Source organism: Phyllostomus hastatus, unplaced genomic scaffold (genome assembly GCF_019186645.2).
Source record: "Phyllostomus hastatus isolate PE091 unplaced genomic scaffold, TTU_PhHast_1.1 phas_scaffold_60, whole genome shotgun sequence".
Taxonomy (NCBI): domain Eukaryota; kingdom Metazoa; phylum Chordata; class Mammalia; order Chiroptera; family Phyllostomidae; genus Phyllostomus; species Phyllostomus hastatus.
The window spans coordinates 10,122,841-10,143,658 of NW_025334038.1; positions in this window are offsets into that span (position 1 = coordinate 10,122,841).

A 20,818-nucleotide genomic window follows, 5' to 3' on the forward strand; every position below is an offset into this window, starting at 1 on the left:
TCAATTCGAACTACAATATATAAGAAGTTCATGGTGCAGCTGATAAAATGATGTGGATAGCAACACACATTTACATTTCAGGCAGTTATAAAAATTGTAATTGACTATTAAATTACTAATCTTAATCAGATACTCAGGTACATAATTTTTGAAAGGCTATTGCAATTCTTGTTGTACTAACTGCATTTATTACCTCTAACAAAAGTTACCATGAAGAATAGGGCAATTTCTTAACCTAGAATAAGAAGATAATACACTTTGAATAAAGTATTCAAAGTATATGTTATTTTAAGGGCTGTGTCTGTGTAGTCTTGAGACATAAGGAGTGATTTGAAATGATTATCTGACTAATACATACAAACACACACCTCACACAAAACTACTGAATTGATTAAACCTCCAAAAATTGAGAGTAGGGAAAATGTTGATTTCTGTAGATTGATAATATAGATAGTTCAAACCTTGAGGATAATTATTCAGAATCAGTTTTAATCCAGTTAAAGATTATTTTTCTTTCCTCTTTCCAAATGGGAAAATATTTCCAGACAAAAGTAGAAAAATTAAACAAGTCTTAATGCTGCTTTTTGTCTTCCTTGAACTTTGTGGTGAGGAGCCAGGAAGACCCCTCCCCCAGGCCAAAGTAGAACCTCAGCTCTTGCTTCTCCAGGAGAGGAGCCATCCAGTCAGGAGGGATCAGGAATTTCTTCAGCAGATGCTGATGCTTTAGGAGCTAAGATGTGTTCGGGCTACTCCAAAGAAAGAGAAAGCAAGCAAGCAAGACAGAAGGGACTTCTTACCAGGCTGTATTAGTTTCCTATTGCTGCCATAACAAATTACCACAAACTCAGTGGCTTAAAACAATACAAATGTATTATCTTGCAGTTCTGTAGGCTGAATGTCCATCATGCTTCTCACTAGACTAAAGTCAAGGTGTCAGCAGGGCTGTGTTCCTTTCTTAATGCCCTAGAGAGAAACCCATTTCCTTGTCTTTTCCAGCTTCTAAAAGCCACTCACATTCCTTGGTTGGCTCCCTTATATCTTTAAAGCCAGTGATGCTGGATATCCCTTCCATTGTCCTGTCTTCTGCCTCTCTCCTTTTGCTTTCATCCAGTTGTAGGGACCTTGTGGTTATACTTTACTTCTTTTCCATTCTTTTTTTTTAAAGATTTTATTTATTTATTTTTAGAGAGGGAAGGGAGGGAGATAGACAGAGAGAGAGAAACATCAATGTGTGGTTGGTGGGGGTTTTAGCCTGCAACCCAGGCATGTACCCTGGCTGGGAATCGAACCTGGGACACTTTGGTTCCCAGCCCACGCTCAATCCACTGAGCTATGCCAGCCAGGGCTATTCTTTTCCATTCTTAAGGACCCCTCTGATTACATGGATAGCCAGACCAGATACCCATGAACTCAGCAAATTCAAAGTAATTCCATCTCAAACTATTAATTTAACATGTCTGCAAAGTACTTTTTGCTCTGTAATATAACATATTCACAGGTTCTGGGAATTAGAAAATGGACATCTGTGGGGGCCACTCTTCTGCCTACTGCAGGGGCTAACTGAAATGTTCTTTAGTCATGGCCATTATCAAGAGTGGTGGTCTTTCATGGGGCCTGCCACCCATGCATGAGTGAGTGACAGTCCTTTCAAATTATGTGATAGAAAACCAACTCCCCCTTAAAACTTACAGAGAACGCCTGCATTTCAATACAAATTATCCTCCTAAATACTTTGCTATAACTTTCTTGCCTATGCAACTTATGCAAACAGCTTTAAATAGAGCTGTCTCTGATTTTTAAAATGTCTGAGCTTTAAAGAGAAGGCACATGACAAAATGTCACTGGATTGAAGGGCCTGTTGATATCCTTTGCAAACGAAATGCAAGAAGAGAAATAATTGTCTATCTCAGTGTCCCCATGAAACTGTGTTCTAGCCCTGGCTGGGTGGCTCAGTTGGTTGGAGTGTCATCCCATACACCAAAAGTTGTAGGTTCAATTCCCGATCAAGGCACATACCTAGGTTGCAGGTTCAATCCCTGGTCGGGTGTGTACAGGAGGCAACCAATTGATCCTCGGGAAAGGATTAAAAAATGAAACAAAATTGTGTTCTAAGAAGTAACAGTTGTTTGAGATGCTACACACATGTGCATGCATGCACAGGCACACAGGATTCTATAATCATTTGGGGAAATACTGAATATTATTCTCTTGAGGATTTGCATTGCACATTAATGTTTTAAAGGTCTGAGAAGTTCTACACTAAATAAATATATTTATTTCTACACTAAAATAAATATCAATCTTTGAGTTCTTGAAAATTATGAAGGAGCTTCCAGCTTTAGTTTGACCTTTGTTTTGGCCTGTGATGCCTTCATTGATCCTACACCCTCATGGATGAGCAAAGAGTTTCCCTTCTGGTTCCAGAGCTCCTTTCTGCTGAGCTTTGGGGCAGTCTGCAATAAGTTGCAGACTTCTGTGAGAACTCATCTCCAAATTTGTTCTGATTTGATTGTCTACTTCCTCAGTAAAATTTTGAATATATACATGAAGAGAGATATTTGAACAATTTTATGTTTTAAAAAATGTTACTATATAAGTTAGATACATTTACTACTATATTAATATATGCATGCATCAAATAGATAATTAGAACAAAAATTTTAAAGCATTAATTTATATCTTTTAATAATTATGGTTATTTCATATTACAATAGTTAATATCTCAAGGAAAAGTATATATTTAGTGTTAGGATTTCTCTACTAAATCTGGATGTAAATTCATTGTCAACTTATTTTCCTCAAGATTTCTAATGCTGTGGCACAGTCCTTGTCAGATCTTACAAGATTATGGCTGCTTTTGCTTCACAATGTCACTGAAGAAGCACGCATCCTAGAAGTAGCAGTAACAGCTATTTCATTTTCTTGTGCCTTGATTAGGCTTGCTTTTATCATCTTGGATCTAGAATGTGTTCATATATTTGCTTTATTTGATTGTTTCACAGAACTCATTTCAAGCCATTAGTCTACTTCGTGAAGATCAATTTAGTTACAAGGAGATAGCTTAACATGTGATTGTAGTTAACCAAGCACATGCAACATGCTGAACCCAAGAAGGGGCACTACTGACAAGCCTCCTCAGCAATGGAACGCCCTCTTCTTCCAACACTCTGCCTGGTGCAGAAGGCAGAGGACCAAGTGACACATAGCCCAAGTCTATACACATACATGTACAAGTTTATGTGTCACATATTAGTAAAAATTACCATATTTTGTCATGTATAATGCACACTTTTTTGCCCAGATTTTTGAGGGAAAAATAAGTATGTACATTATACATGGGTAGTACTAATTCCATATCTATGTAAATGTTGTTAGTTCTTTTATCTATGCTTATGTGTTAAAAGTATAATTCTAGAAAGCAATAATGATATCCATATGCAAAACACTACCCTGGAATACGATCATTGGTTTTGTTCCTAAATATAAATAAATAAAAATTTAATTGAAAAATTAAAATGAAAGATTTTTTTCCTGAAAGTTTGGGCCAAAAATATGGGTGCATAGTATACACAGGAGCACATTATACATGGCAAAATAGGGTAATTCCTTTCTGCCATCTTTTATAAAAATCAAAAAAGAGGAGCTCTAACATTTACCTCCTGAACCTCACTGAATTGTCTTGCTCACCCTCCAGGGCTTTTCCCCATGTCCCATGACCACCCTTCCTTTTAAAATTGTAGTTGTGAATTGAGAGATTAGGGACGAATTCCAGATCTGCTGTCCTAACCCCTTACAGTGTTTCAAGTGCTCAGCAGTACCCAGCAGTGTTCTCAGAAAGATAAATACTGGATTTTTGTTTGGGGAAAATCAATCTCAGGAAGACCAGGGCAGACCTGCCTGAGGGACACTGATCTCCTTCCCTCAGAGGGTGCACCCTCCTGGTGGAACACAGGCTTAAAGGTTAAATTGATGTTTGAGGAGAGAAACAAGGCTGGGAAGTATTACAGAGAAGCTCTTTTCCCTAGGCCCCAGGTGCCATGTGGAGGGCCATCCATCAGACTTGGCATACCTTGTAGAGACAGAACAAATTGTTGGGTAGATAGATTAGAACACAGAAGCCAGATACATGGAGCTCAGCCCTTTACTTTGGGTACCTGATGGGACCTGCTGAGCCTGCAATGGGATAGTCATGGCAGTGGGGGCAGTTTCTACCCCTACTGGGGAGTATCTATCTATGAGGGGCCTCTCCTTGTGCAATAGAATAGGGAAGGTTTAACTTTGTGCTTCCTGGGAGGAAAATGACTGTTAAAGAGAACACAGCTAGACAATCCACAGTAAATAACAACCCACAATCTCAATACAACACAATAATAGTGTATTTCTTGCTCACACAAAGTCTACCATAGATTTCCAAAATTGTGCCATGCAGCTCTCCACCTCGTGGTGATAAGTGATCTGGATCCATCCAGCCCATGGATCCATCATCTCAATACGAGGCCCCATAATCACTGTAGGAGAGTAAAACAATGCACCTTCCATCCTTTAAACTAAAAAGATAATTGCACATCTGTTCACAGGGCTTTGGCCACGATAGGGAATTTTGGAACGGGCCACAGGAGCCATTAAATGTTAAAAGTTTATCACCATCATCATCACTACTATTTCTGTATCTACATATACTATAGATACTTGCCCTCATATCATTTTTGTCAGGTGATAAAAATAATCATGTCTTCATTGATGCCACTGTTATATCCAAGGATTCTTCTATACCCATTGCCAGTGTAGTATGATTTCTGCACTGCTATACTGTCAACCCAAATAAAAGTGTTAATAGATTCTGCACTGGCCTGCCACACTGGAGACACACTATTACTGAAATTGTTTTTGAAGTAAAGTATAGTAGGTCCTGGTAAATACTAACATATTACATAGGAAAAGAACAGTTTCATATTAAGATATTAGTAATTTTAACACAAATTTAAGTGGTCCTAACAAAGATCAGAGTCCGTGTGATCTTTTCAGAGAACACTTCTGACACCAAACATGTAGTTTTTTCTAAAACCAATTGTCCAGTTCTCCAGTGTCAATGGTGTGTCTAGCAATTCAATTAAATTTAGTTCAATTCAGTTCAAATAAGTTCAATTCTGACATCCAGAATAAGCACAGATCTCCACAGGTAAAGAACTCAGCCCTGTAAGACTGCCCCCAGTTTAGATACCAAATACAGATGGGGTACCCAGACTACCACACTTCTGCCTGACCAGCTACAAATTTGAAAGTTCCTATTACCTCCCCCTAAGGCTTGATAATTTGCTAGAACAGCTCATAGAAATGTTGGTTTATAGTTGCTTCTTCTGTTATTATTTTATTAATTTGTAATATTATTTAATTATTTTTCATATGAACAACTGTAAACCTACTTTTGGCCACCTCTAGGCATATAGCCTAGACCTACAAACAACAAAATTAAATTTACAAATCCATGCTGGTGCCTTACCATTACTTTAGATCCAAAAATCATTCAGTATGAGGGCCTTAACCTTATGCGTAGTTGCTTATTTCATGTTTATGTAGGTTTTGTTTGTTTAAAATTTTCCTTTATGGGGGACTTCCAGCCAAGGTGGAGGTGGAGGTAAATACACTTTGCTTCCTTGCACAACCATAGGAGGACAACAATAAATTTAAAAACAAAAAATAACCCAAACTGCCAGAAAATTGAACTGTATGGAAGTCCGACAACCAAGGAGTTAAAGAAGAAATATTCTTCCAAACCGGTAGGAGGGGTGGAGATGGGCAGCCAGGGTGGAGAGGACTCCTGGCAAGGCAGTGGCTGGAGGACCTGGAAAGGCAGCGGCTGGCAGAGCAGGTGGTCCCACATTTGCCTGCAGATAAACCAGGAGGAACAACTGGGGATACAGACAGACTGCACTACCCAGAGTTCCAGCTCAGGGAAATAAAGCCTCAAAACCACAGGTGGCAAACACAAGGCTAGCAGGCTGAACCCTGCCCTCTACTTTATTTTATCCACCTCGGCACTTCGTTTCTCCCTGGCAGCAGCACCGAGCTCTTGACCCTATTTAAGAAGTAGTTACATTTATACAATCCTAAAATTACATTTGGCCCTTTGAAAGCAACCACAAGGCTAATGTGGACCCCAGTGGAAATGAGTTTGACATCCTTGCTCAAAACCTCTTAGTGAAAAAATATGTGGAGGTGGAGGTGGCAGGAGAAACTCCTAGCCTCACAAGAGAGTTCATTGGAGAGATCCACAGGGTGCTAGAACATACAGAAACTCACCCACCCAAGAATCAGCACCAGAAGGGCCCAATTTGCTTGTGGGTAGAGGAGGAAGTGACTGAAAGCAGGGCAAGAGCTGAGCAATCATCGTTGTTCCCTCTTGGATGGCTCTCCCACAACCACTACAACACAGTGACATAGGTTTCCCTTCCCTGGTGAATACCTAAGGCTCTGCCCCTTTCTACTAACAGGCCCACTGAGACCAAAAAAAAATCACCCAAATGAAAGAACAAGTCAAAGCTCCAAAAAAAATACAACTAAGCTATGAAGAGATAGCCAACCTATCAGATGCAGTGTTCGAAACACTGGTAATCAGGATGCTCACACAAATGGTTGAGTATGGTCACAAAAGAGTGGGAAAAGTATATGAAAAGTGAAATAAAGGAAAATATACAGGGAATCAACAGTGAAGGGAAGAAAACTGGGACTCAAATCAACAGTTTGGAGCAGAAGGAAGAAATAAACACTCAGCTAGAACACAATGAAGAAACAAGAATTCTAAAAAATGAAGAGAGGCTTAGGAACCTCTGAGACAACTTTAAACATTCCAATATCCAAATCACAGGGATGCCAGAAGAAGAAGAGGAAGAGCAACAAATTGAAAACTTATTTGAAATAATAATGAGGGAGAATTGCCCAATCTGGCAAAGGAAACAGACTACCAGGAAGTTCAAGAAGCCCAGAGAGTCCCAAAGAAGTTGGACCCAAGGAGGAACACACCAAGGCACATCATAATTACATTAGCCAAGGTAAAAATGAAGGAGAGAATCCTAGAAGCAGCAAGAGATAAGGAGACAGTAGCCTACAAAGGAGTTCTCATAAGACTATCAGCTGCTTTCTCAAAAGAAACCTTGCAGGCAAGAAGGAACTGGAAAGAAGTATCCCAAGTCATAAAAGGCAAGGACCTACATCCAAGATTACTCTATCCAGCAAAGCTGTCATTTAGAATGGAAGGGCAGATCAAGTGCTTCCCAGATAAGGTCAAGTTAAAGGAGTTCATCATTACCGAGCCCTTATTTTATGAAATGTTAAAGGGACTTATCTAAGAAAAAAAAGAAGATCAAAACTATGAATAGTAAAATGACAACAAACACAACTATCAACAACCAAGCCTAAAAACAAAAACAAAAATAAACTAAGCAAACAACTAGAACAGGAACAGAATCACAGAAATGGAAATCACATGGAGGGTTATCAGCAGGGAAAGGAAGGAGGGAATGGGGAAAAGGTACAGGGAATAAGAAGCATAAATGGCAGGCACAAAATAGATGAGGGGGAGGTGAAAAATAGGAAATGGAGAAGCCAAAGAACTTATATGTATGACCCATGGCCATGAACTAAGGTGGGGGAATGATGGCAGGACGGGGATACAGTGTGGAGGGGAATAAAGGCAAGAAAAAAATTGGCAACTATAATAGCACAATCAATAAAATATGTTTTAAAAAATAACATAAAATTTTCCTTTCTGTGAGTAGCCTAAGGGATTTTAAAAAATGGGGGAACAAAAACTTTTATTATTCCTATGGAGGATTTTTTTTAGAATTTTAGTAGTTAGTTATCTAGTTCATAAAAAGCCAAAGGCATACTGAGCCCTCCCTGAATAACCCTATTCTGATAAAAAAAAAAAACCTTTAATGGAGAATTTCAGAAACTTGTGTCTTAGAAATATGAAACACATTTTCACCTACATGTGGCATCTGAAATTGTGCCATCCATCTCTTGCAGCTAAATATTTAATTCAGCAAGTATTTCTTAGGACTCCTACTTGTAACACAAAGTGATGGATGTCATGGAGATACCAAGATGGGCAAGATCCACTCAAGAACCATGTGAAGTGGTAGAAGATATTGAGGGTGAAAGTAGACAAGGCAGAATGGTCTACCAACTGAAAAAGAAGGGACGAGATTTGCATTCATGGAGAAAGGTGTGATTGATTCTTACTTAGAAGGTGAGACAAAGCTTCAGAGAAATGGAGCATGAGAGGCACCTCGAAGGGTGGGAAAGGTTTTGACAGGTGGAGAAGAGAGGGGACAGGCATACTGGCATTCCCAGCAAAAGGAGCCCTGTGCACAATGGCCTGGAGAGCAAGTGAAAGGGAAAGTTGAGTAGCCCCACCTGCTAGATTAACTCACAGGCACTGAAGTAGAGCAAGAACTTTAAAAGTTAACTGAGGCTGCATTACAGAGCACGCTACTCTGTAGGCCCCAGAAGTTGTTCCAAATGTTGACAGTGAAATGAGTAGTCATATATCTGAGGTTCAAGGGTGGAAGCTCCAACCAAACAGACCTCAGCTTCAACTCCAGCTCCACTGTTGAAGTATTTAACTTCTCTAAGTCTCGATATCTTCATCTGCAGAATGGGAACAATAACAGCACCTAATCATAGAGTTTTTAGGAGATGAAATTCAGATGAGACACATTTTTAAAAATTAGTACAATGGCTCCTATAGATGATGAGGATGAAGTAACTACTACAGATGATGACAGAGAAAGAAGAGGAAGACAAAAAGAGAAAAGCGTGTTGACAAGGATAATGTTTGAATTCACTTTTATGTGCCAGAACCTAGCACAAAGCTTAATAAGTTGTAGGCACTCAAACTATTTCTTGAATTAGACTAAAGAACAAATTTGTCCCAGGGAACCATAAGTATATTTTTTCATATTTTCATCAGCTTTGGGGGCAAATGAGGGGAAAACAAATGTGAGTAATAGCAAGCTGCATGAGGAAGAAAAATGCAGACTAAATAATTGGGGCCCTTATTAGAAAAAATGTATGATGAGAATAATAATTATGCCAACCAAATTTATTACCTTTACATTACAATTAGGAGAAAAATGTCAAGGTCAGTGAAAACCACAAAGCTGAAATGGAAAAACCTGGCACCCTTGAGAGGTAATTGGATGTTCTTACTGGGTTCCCTCTCATTAGATTTGATGTAATTGTTTCTAAAACATCAAGACATAATGACAAGCATGTATTTCAATAAAACCCTGATGCAATAATCAAAAGGGCATTTAAAATTCACTGTACAATTACAGTCTCATTAAATCTAAGTTAACTGCTCATTTGAGTCACTAAATCTAATCTGTGTTACCTTGCAACACACAGGCAGTGTGTTTCCATCATGACTGAATCATAACCAGACTTCACTCATGGCTCTGGGAAAAGTTCTGCAATGTTTTAACAAGGGCCGGGTGATGGGTACATGCAATAACAATTTGCCTACAGATTGACTAGGAACCCAGTGTTTGTATCATCACATTAGATGGGAAAAAGGGCAGGACCACTTGATCCATGCAAGCAACAGGCTACCTGATACGTGCTGTTCATTCTTCCTTAATCAAGACAAGGGGCATTCAAAACCATGACACATCTTTGCACTCAAAAACCTGATTTCAAAGCCCCTCATTTTGCTGTGGACAACTTCTGAGGGATCAGCCAAGATGATCCCTAGTTTGCATTCCTCCACCCACCACAATGAAAAAACTTCAAAAGAGTCTAAAATGGAGCTGGCCTCACAGCATTCAGAATGTTGTGCATAAGAAGTCTTAAAAGGAAATAGCTTTGAAAAGACAGCCATCAAGTGCTCCTGGGGCAGAACAGAGAAAGAAAAGATCCTGTGGGGAGGCAGCTGGCCCATCCAGCTGTGGAGGGAAGCAGCATGATGGATGGCTTTCACTGGGGACAATGGATGACAGTGAGGGACAGGTCTTTGTTCCCAGGTTCCTGCACCCTCTCCTTTGACCTGCCCCACTGACCTGTGTGCTTGCGCACATGGCATAGATGACCTGGCCCTCTGCAAGTTAAGGCCCGGCAGGATTACTCATGCAAAGGGCCCACTGCTGGCTGCCCCACTCCCCACCCACTTCCATGCAGTCTGGTCACATGGTGACAGGGTTGGGAGTGGAATCCTGGGGTACAGAGAACAAGGATTCCACTCTGCAAACCCATTCAGGGATTAGCACAAAACTGCACAGAAAGATAAAAGTTGGGGTTTGAGGGTGGGCTCTTGTTTCTCTCCAGAAAGGAGAAGAAGCAATCACACCCAGGTGGTTACTTAAAGTGTAATTAATTTATGTTCCCAGGGATATTTTGCAATGCAGAATAGAAAGAGGGTAGATCTAAGAATCCTGTGAGATTTAGCATATTCCTCCCACAACTGCAGATTTTGGGTCAGGTTTGTGGGTGTGCAGGGCAGGCCTGGGCCCAGGTGTTGCTGCAAGCCTCACCCACTCTGGGCCCAGAACCCTCATCCATAAAACATGTTAATACTTCCTACCCTTTCTAGTCATAAGAACCTCATGGTGAATAAAGAAAAATTCTGCATGATCTCACTTATAAGTGTAATATTAAAAAGTGGAATTCACAGAAGCAGATAATAGAAGGGTGGTTACCAGGGGCCAGAAGCAGGGGGGCTGGGGGAAAAGAAGAGGTTTTAGTCAAAGGCTACAAGTTGCAGTAATGTAGAATAAGTTCTAGAGATCCAATGTATCCCATAATGGGTATAGTTAATAACTCTATATTGTATACCAGAAATTTGCTAAGAGAGTAGATTCCAGGTGTTCTCACTACAAAAATAAGGTAACAGTGAGGAGATGAATACATTAATTAGCTTGACTGTAATAATAATTTCACTATGTATTCATGTGGTACACATTAAAAACATAACATTTTAATTGTTTTAATTATTAAATTATATTTTAATAAAGCAAATGTAAGTGAAAAACACCACCACAGAAACACAAGGCAACTCATCCAGTGACTTACAATGCACATTTCACAAAATACCATGATCATTCGTGAACATCAAAGTCTAGTAATAAGAATAATAGCTATAATTTACTACATACCTATTTTGTGTCAGGCAACACCGGAAGCACTAAAATCAAGCATCAGTAAGCCTGATAATTGTGCTAGAGAGTATTATTATTAATCTCATTTTACACATGAAGACACTCAGGCTCACAGATGTTAAGCAACCTGCCCCAGGTCAAGCAGTTCATAAACAGGTGAGCTTGATTTCAACTTAGTTCACCTGCCTGAAAGCCTACACTCCTCTCACTATGTGTCTTCTACCAGGCTCCAGAGTCCCTGAGACTGTCTTTAAGCTCTAGGTCAGGTCTACATGGAATGCAAAGACCGGTCCACCCAGAGCACCCAAACAGTGTCAGAATGACATGACAAGCCTCCATACCGGTTGACCCATCCCCCTAGCTCTACACCTTCTTCTCAGGAACTTTGAATTACTCCTCACAGATGTCCCCTCTCTGCTCGAAGCTACCACGGCGAAAAGCACACACATTCTCTCTCCCCTCCCCACCCTCCAACCAGCATATCCCGTGATTCGACCTTACCCAGTCACTCTGGTGGGAAGAGCACCCTGCCTGGCCCTGCTCTAGTCTTCTTCCACCTTCACTCCTGCAGCGCATACCCAAGTTCAGGCCTTTTTTATACAGTTGACCCTTGCACAACGCAGGCTGGAACTGTGCAGGGCCATTGATACGCGGACTTGTTTTCAATAAATACAATCGGCCCTTCGTATGGACAGCTTTCACAGCAGCGACAGATTCAACTAACTGCAGGTTGAAAAGAGTATTTTCGCATTCCCAACTGTGGATTCCCAACCGCAGATTCCCAACCACGGATTCCCAACCACGGATTCCCAACCGCGGATTCCCAACCGCAGATTTCCAACAGCGGATTCTCAAGTACTACTGGTGTTTTTCATGTCAGTTCAGTGAATCCGCGGATGCGAAGAAAGTCCAACTGTAGTATAGTCAAAAAAGTTACACCGCTGTGTAACTTTTTCAGTTGCGGTGGAGTTGGCATCCCTGGCTACCCACCCTCCACCCCTTGGTCAAGGGTCAACTGTATTCCATCTGCATTTTTACCATAATGTCCTGTCCTACTTATTCTAGAAAAAGTTTTAACGTTACTTCCTGAAGTAGGGCTGAGACTTTGTCCTTATCTTGCTCAGAAATTAGTCACTCCCTGTTATCCTCACAATGAACCCTACACTTGAATAAGCATGCAAGACTGTCCTTGATTTGACATCAACCTACATTCTGAGACAACACCCCCAGTTTTCCCCCATCACATACATTAATCTCCTACCAGAACCAGCTAGTCATTAATTCGACTGGGCAGGAATTGCAAGGACAAAGACTAGATACTAGACAGATATTCCGTAGCTGAGGGGGGTCTGGCAGCTCTAACTGCAGACATCTGGGCTGGCAAGTGGCCTGGAACAGACAGAGAGCTCTTGCCAAAGCAGTCACACCAGACATAGGACCGACGTTCCATACTGCTAAAAACGAGGTGCATGCCCTGAGCCTCGGGAAATTTGAACACCAGACAGGATACGAGCCAGACAGAAGGGAACAAGACAAGAACACGTGATAGGAATTGCCTTTCAAGGTGGAAGTGAAAGCACAAAGGACCAGGTGAGAGCCAGGGTTTTCTAACAAGGATGACAAGGCAAAGCCGAAGTGGCAGGAAGACTGGCAGCTGCCCAGTCAACAGGTAGCTTGCCTGGGTACCTTACATTTTTCTTAACTTGGCAGTGTGATACTCATAGGCTTCTTTGGTTTAATTACTTACATTTAAGCTACTATAGTAAATACAGGTACTCCCTTCCCCACAGAGGTAAAGGGTTTGTAAGTGGAGGAACTAAGCAGAAACAGCAGTGGTGATTTCTTATAGAATATAGGGAACATGACTTACCCAGCGTCTTGTTTCTATCATGATGAAAAATTTGAAAGATTCCTATGTCCCTAAAAAAATAGAGTAAAAAAACATGTTTCATAATTTGTGCAGCTGATTCCTTTTATTATTATTGCTGCATAGTTTCTGAGGTTCCTGGCAATGATTATGATAAAGGGTGGGGGGATAGACAAAGGATACTAAAAACTAAAGGAAGATTCTGTGTTATTCGTACCTCTCCCCTCCTCTACCATCCTGCATAACTGCTAAAACAGTTACTCTCATTTCAGAATTTGGTTTCAATCACCCTCAAGAAATTGCTGTGCCATGGTCATAGACCTCAGTTACAGCATCCCACACGCATTGTTACTATCAGTTCCTGGGCTTGGGGCCTCAGAGATGACTGTCTGATACTCTGGTATCTGTGGTGAGCCCATGGAGGCAAAACCATCTCTCACAGAACTAATGCCTGAAAAAGGCTTCATTCTGTCTGTCTGTGATACAAGCACTCCAATATTGCCACAAAGAAGGAGACAGTTTGCAAGCACTTTTCCTAGAACTGATGTAAATTAGAACATTTTCTAAGATAGGTCAGTCTGGAGTAATTTTCCAGTTGACTTGTCACATAACCAGGAGACAAGCTTCCACATCTTAGTGCAGTGCAGATGAAAACTCCTTGTAATTTCTTTTGGGTTTTCACATTTGTTCATTTATGGTGTGGAAAGTCATTAGTGTGGGGTGCAAAGTTTAAATAGGCTGGCAGAAGCCCATCCAAAACTAACCCTGGCACATAGTGGGTGCTTCATAAATATTTGTTGATTACCACTGTGAAAACTGAATAGTCGTTCTGATCACTCTACCTTCAAATACTCAGCAGATGCCTTGGTAATGTCAGCCATTCCAACAGCACTGGGAATCCCCCAATATGAAGATTTTTCTGCAAAATTGGAATGAATGGGGAAAAAAAGGTTTGGGTGCATTTGAAAGAATTTTTTAAAAAATAAATGAAGCTTTTTATTTCATTTTTAATATATATTTATTATTTGGTATTTATTAGGCTTCATTATCATTTAAACAGCCTTCCTATACTTGGAGAATGTGCTTCATTCCTCACAGTGCAAACCAGACACATATCTTTCCCAGCCTTGGACTTCAAAAATCAGATACACTTACAAGTGATGTCCATGTAAACAAAGGCTAAGAAGGCAGAACCAAAGGAATGCTTTTCAAAGTGACAAGATTGTCCAAGGCCCTTGTTCAGCATCCAGATCAGGCTGGGAACTGAGGCATTTGTACCCAATGGTGAAAGAAGTGGAGTCTTTATGGACCAGACTCATAGGGTTGGAGGGCTTGAGCATTGCTCCTGAGTGGGTGGTCTTCAAGTCTAATGCTGGCTCTTCCATAGATTCTGTGAACATTTGAACTAATGTATTTCATTTGTACATTTTCTGCTTAAATTATCTAAAGGAGGTTCTGATGTTACTAGCTAAGAATAGTGACTGCTGTGTCTTCATTGTGCTAAACGCCCTCATAGGTGTGGGAATACAGACATGAACACAGCTCCAAGATTCCACAGCCTAGGGACAGAAACTGACTGACTCCAATTTATCAGTGCAGTGCGGACAGAGTGAAGTGGGCCCACAAGTAAACCTGGGACACAGCAGAGCAGAAGGAAGGAAGAGTGTACATGGGAGGGTGCACACCCCACGTGCCTGAGCAGTGGACCCTTACCATGCTGCCCACAGACCCTCAAGCCATGCTTTTACAGAAGGCTCTGTCCCATCCAGGATGTCTGAGAGGACAGATACTGCAATCCTATCACTTAATAGGGCTTAAAATTACTCAAAATTCCAGCTCAGGGATGCAGAGAGGAGCCTCAGCTGCCAGGTTCTCCTGCTCCTCCCTCTGTCTATCTTGCTGCTAATCAGTTCTGGATGTTGTACTTACCTCATGCAGCAGACAAGCTGCAGCAATGGGAACATACATAGCCACGGGGAACTCTGGTAGCTTAGGTGTTGGGCAGGGGGGTGGTATTAATGCTAGTTGTTTGGGGGTGGGATCAGCCCCTGAAGGCAATACCCTTTCAGCACCTTCCTCTCAAGCTCTTACCATCAATGTTGCAATTGTTTTTCATCCTGCTTGCTTTAATATTTTTATCTGTGACAATCTTAACAACCTTATAGTTACGTGTAATGTGAGTATCACAACAAGAAGCCAGGAGGTATTCAAAAAGTGACATCCAAAGATGAAGTCCAAATTATAGGCAGTGAAGACAGCACAGGTGTGAAGGGGATGGGCAGATGGACAGAAAAAGCCCACCATGGAGAGGAAACAACTCAAGGGTGGGGAGCTGGTGTGGTCCCCAGGATGGGATGTGCTCGGACCAAACTTCCAATACTGGTACAGCCCATAATCTACCTCCTTCCTTTCTCCAGGTTGAATCCCCCCCACACTGCCCAGTGGTGGACTTCTACAAAGAGATCTGTCAGTGTGGACCACAGCAACATGTGACCCCTGAATTGCCCTGCCACCCTGAAGCCTGAATCCACATATGGAATTAATGTCTGGGCAATGGTTTTGCCTAAACTACAGCTGAACCACTTTGGACACTGTACCCAGAAACCCTCAAATACAACAGCCTCCTAACTGTGACTGGTTCCCCAGGGTGCTCTCTCCTAGAGACTTTCCAAAGCTGGGCCCCTCCCAGGCAGACCTCAGGTTCCTTGAGGTTGTGGACACATCTGAGAAAAAAATAACACAGCATCACAATGAGAACATCAGGGCATCAATTCTCTTTCTCGTCTCTTTCAAGCCCTTCTACCACCGCAGAGCAGTCTCAGCTCAGAGCTGCTGTGCCTGGACCCCCTCCCTTACAGTTCTCTTTCTCACTTTGTAACAAGACAACCAGTCTCCAGCTCAGGGCTTCCATCTGCATCAATAACTAGGAAAAGGTAATAATAATGTCTTGTTTGCATTGTATTTATACAATGGACACAAAGATACATGTGTGCCTTTATTATCTGTTTACAGCTACGATGTTAATATTGACATTAATTTCCCCTTTAATTTTCAATATCTTTTTCAAAATAAATGAATTTAACATCTAGAAAAAGTGAGTAAAATGTTTAAAAAGTATAAGGATATAGATATGGAAGAAGTTGCAGGGACCCCTGAATAACTGAAGTTTGTGGGCAGGCTCCTAAGATGTGGCTCTCCACCCTGCCTCTCCCTGTTCTCTAGCTCCGACTCGTTCCCGGGGCCCTATCCTGGGGTGGCCAGCTTGAGCTGGGGCACTTCAAGTCATTGGTATTTGATTTTTTTTTCTTTTTTCTTAATTGTTTTCATCAGTGTTTGTCTTTCACCCCATTTCCCCATTATAGGGTGAGCTCCTTGAGGGCAAATACAATGTCACTGCTTTCTTTCCAACTTGCTTGCAGCTGCCAGTGTCAGGATTAGGTGCACAGTGGGTGTTCAGCAAGTGCTGCTGCTCTGCATTCAACACTCAGACAACACCAACAACCCAGCACACACCAGACACTGGAAAAATAGGCCATCTAGTTGGCCAAGGCAACAGGATTCACCAGGATGGGATCTGTGAATGGTGTAAATTAGCAACAACAAAAACTCAACTCAGCCTTTTGGAAAAATTACAACTTCGTTGCAAAGATGCCAGAATGTCTGGAAATGGCTAAAACCTGGGGATTTTCCATAGATTAGTCATGTGGTTTAAATAGTTAGAACTGATGGCCCAGTATGAGACTGCCCCCAGTGAAACATGAACAAGTTCCAGGCTAAGTTCAGTCATGTGTAAAGAGTTGAAGCTTCTCATTCTGACAGGAAAGGATTAAAAGATGGAAGGAATCAAGAAAGAACCTGCAACCAGGAGAGAAGAGAAAATGTATGTATTATATGGGCTGGGGCTAGAGAAATGTGTGCAGAAAACTCAGGCAATGTGGTGAATATATTTGCACTTTTACAGAAAGGGTCCAGTCTATCTCACAGGCATTTGGGGTATTTGTTTTAATAACATTCTAAGTGAAAGCCTTCTCTCTGGTAATAGAATTTCTTTCCATTTTTATGAAGTCAAAATTTGAAAAATAAGCTAAAGCAAGAGAATCCAATTTCCTATAATAAGGTTTTGTTTCTAGTCACTTATAAATGCAAAATCATGGGGCTTTAAGCACCAGAAGGCATATGTTGATGATGGAAATGAAATAAAAATGAAATAAAATCTTAGAAACCCACTCATAAATATTGACCTTCCCCTTTTCCCTGCCTCCAGCTCCCACCTAAAACTTCACACGTGTGTGCCCACGCATGCACACACACACACACACACACACACACACACGCACACACACCAGGGAGAAATAACAACACTGGCTTTCAGAGGCTGTGCAAGATAGACTGTGAACTGACCTGTTCTCTAGATAGAACACATTTGTTCAATGCATTCATCACCTCTGGGTAGAAGTCCATGGAATTCAACACTGCTGCCAAAATGCCCAAGCACAGAGTGGTCAGGAATACCATGTGGTCCCAAGTCAACCACTGGAGGCTGAGAGTTGTCAGAGCCCTCTGACCATGGCCACCAGCATGACACACCATGTAAGTTCTACCTCATCTTTCAACAGCAACAGGTTGAGTCAGTGACACAACTTCCCAATGTCTATTTCACTGTCAGTCCAACTAAGCCTTGTACACTGTATCCTTCTCAGGATGTCAGTTTGTCCAGAATATTGTCAAGAAATGTTCATGAAGCTTTCATTTTATCCATTCTCCCCAGTTTTTCTTGTTCCTGAAATACCAAAGATATGACTCTGATTTCATTTTTATATGTATTTGAAATTTTCATTATCCTGAGCTACAAAGAGAAGCCACTCCTCCCTTCATTCCTTTCATTTCTGCATCTCATTAAGACATCCAGTCTGCCTGTTTCCAGCACACAAAGCTAATTTTGCACCCTCATCCTATGAAGCTGCATGCCTTCTTCTATATTAACTGCCAATCAGTCTCCCTGTGCAGGAATAGGGATCAGTTGTACAAACTGGGTCAGTCTTTCTTCATTTTCCTGCCAAAGTACCTCTTTCTCCTCCTCCTCCAGCCTGCCCTCTCCCTCTAAGAGTTTGTCCTGCCTATACAATGCACCCAAGCTTTGGACATGCCTCATACACACACAAGGGAAACTTATCTTTGCCCCCAGAAGCATAAACTAGATCTCTATAACTTTTTCCACTTCTTCATGGATCCTTTCATCCCTTTTTTTCACATAGGGACAATGTAGAGCCACTTACTCAAATGAGAAGCAGTTTTCTTACTGACATTATTTTTTATTTGGAATTTGATTGTCCCTACAAAGAGGTCACTGCAAGGGCTAAAGGTAATATCACTATTTGGGGTGTATGCACTCATGTTTATGCACCTAGAGTACCACAGAGATAGTGGAGGTCTATAGTCCTCCAGACCTGGGTTTAAATCCTGGCTCCTCCAAGACCTTCAGGCACCATCACTGACCCTTGTAAGCTTCAGTTATCTGATCCAAATAAAACAGTGGAAATAATAGGAGCTACTTCAGTGAACTGGTACAAAAATTAAATAAAATAAGGTCCATTGCCCAGTGCCTGGATTATGTAAGTTCTCAATAATGCTAGTGAAATAATACAAATGATAATTTTATTGTTATTATCATTGCAACTAGTAGTTGTAGCAGTATTGCTGTTATTTGACATCAGAAGACCTGGTTTCCAAACTTATTTTCCCAGAACAGATCTTTGAATGCTATTTTCTGCTCTGCAATAGAGCATGAGGGTTAAGACTGTGAATTCCAATTCTAACTCCTTCTCCTCCATGTATTGGTCACAAAATGTTGAGCAAGTTACTCTGCCACTGTAAGACTCAGCTTCTTCATCTGTAAAATGCAGGTGATAATGGCAGCTATTTGAAAGGCCCATTATAGTTATTAAATAAGTTGATGTACATAAAGTGTTTTAAAGTGCTTGGCACATAATAAGTGCTCAAGAAATGTGTTGAAAATCTGTAATAGGATATATTGACATCCACCATGCAGATTATGGAGAAGAGTGGGAATAATGCATGAAACATGCCCATCCCATCATGCTGTCTGACATTAGTGGTTCTTAAGTCAGGATGCATCTTAGAATTACTTGGAGATGTTTTAATACAACTAATGCCTCCATCTCACCCCAGACCAATTACATCAGCATCTCCAGTAGTGGGGCCAGCACATTTTTAAAAGCTCTTCCTTATTATTTTAATGTGCAGCCAGGCTGAAAAATCACATGTCTTACCACAAAGTTAACTCAATAAAAGGTAGTTATTCTACTCTCTATCTATATACACACATGTATCCAAACCTACACATAAATTCAGTACTTCATAAAAATATTCTGGAGTCTTTCTGCATAAATCCACACTTTAACCAACAAAATATTCACTTACTTAGCAGAGGCATCTGCCAGAGAACAGTGAGAAGCTTATAGAAATAAAAGAAAGCTTTGGTAGCCACAGAAATTCATTGTAGCTTGTCAGGGCTCAATGGTTGTTTGCTAAACTGAGGTCACACTATGTCAACTGATAGACTTGCATCTCTGTGAATGTACCCCAAGGATCCAGAACACCAATACAAAATGTATATGCACCCCTATGTTTGTTTATAGCAGTGAATTTACCATCACCAAGATTTGGAAGCAGCCTAAATTCCCATCAGTAGATGAGTGGATTAAAAAAGCTGTGGTATATTTACACAATAGAATACTATACAGCAGTAAAAAGGAAGAAACTCTTATGTTTTGCAACAGCATGGACAGACCTGGAGAAAATTATGCTAAGTGAGTTAAGCCAGTTGGTAAAAGAAAAACACCACAAGATCTCACGTATATGTGGAATCTAATGAACACAATAAACTAATGAACAAAATAATAACAGATACATAAAACAGACTGACAGCTGCCAGAAAGGAGGCAGGTGGGTGGAGCAGGATAAAAGGTGGTGAAGGGATTAACCAGAGAACATATGTACAACACATGGACATGGACAACAATATGGGGATTGGCTTGGAGAGGGGAGAGGGTGAAGCTGGGTAAGGGAGGTGAAGGAGAGAAAAACAGGAACACCTGTTAACAGTATAAACAATAAAAATAAAATAAAATAAAATAAAATAATAATATTCTTAAGACCCTGATAATCTTCCAAAAATAATTTTAAAATATTACATGTACTTCAAGAAAGTAGAATATTTATTTTAGGAAAACATTATTTAATATTTTAGGCTTTTAGGTTTTGTGGACATTTTGTTAATGCAGTCAACCTCATTCCCCAGCCGCATCAGATTAAGGTGGTGGACATGGACTTTGCAGAACAAGGGGTCAACTTCAGCTTCACCTTACTCCCAGAGAAGGAAACTTGAGTGTGGGGGGTCCTTATTCCCCACAGTTTCCTAGAAAAGTTCTGCCTGCTAGCATTCTCTGCCTTCCCCTGAGCCTTCCTGGGAGTTAACTCATCTCCGTTGTAGCAAAGGCAAGTTCCAGGAGGCCCCACATACTGGCAGCTTCCATTTAGGGTCACTGCTCTTTAGTGACATGCTAGTTCAAATGCTACTTTTAAAGTCTCTTAGGAAAGTCTATTATGGTGCCCATCCAGAAGCCATTTACTCCTTCTTCCCTAGTTTACAGAATTCCAGTTTTGTTTAGGTTGCAAAGTACACTATTTCAAAGGATAACTTGTGTTTGCTCTTAAGTTGATCATGGTAACCATTTGTTAGTGAGTGATCTAGTGGTGGACAAGATGTCCAGGTCTG